This window comes from Arachis ipaensis, chromosome B02 (genome assembly GCF_000816755.2).
Source record: "Arachis ipaensis cultivar K30076 chromosome B02, Araip1.1, whole genome shotgun sequence".
NCBI classification, from domain to species: Eukaryota; Viridiplantae; Streptophyta; class Magnoliopsida; order Fabales; family Fabaceae; genus Arachis; species Arachis ipaensis.
In genome coordinates, this window is record NC_029786.2 from 95167634 (window position 1) to 95167866 (window position 233).

A 233-nucleotide genomic window follows, 5' to 3' on the forward strand; every position below is an offset into this window, starting at 1 on the left:
AACATCAATAGAAATTATTTTTATTTATAATCATTTAAAAAAACAAATATAAAGATAAAGTACTAGTTTGTTCCCTAACATTTCAAACGCTTTATTTCAATATCAAAAAATTTTAAATGAGTTCAATATTATTGTTGTTATCCTAAAGTTAATTTTAATATCAACAATTAACATATTTAAAAGTTAATGTAACCTTCGATTTCAGTAGGTAAATAGAATAGACTTACCAATGA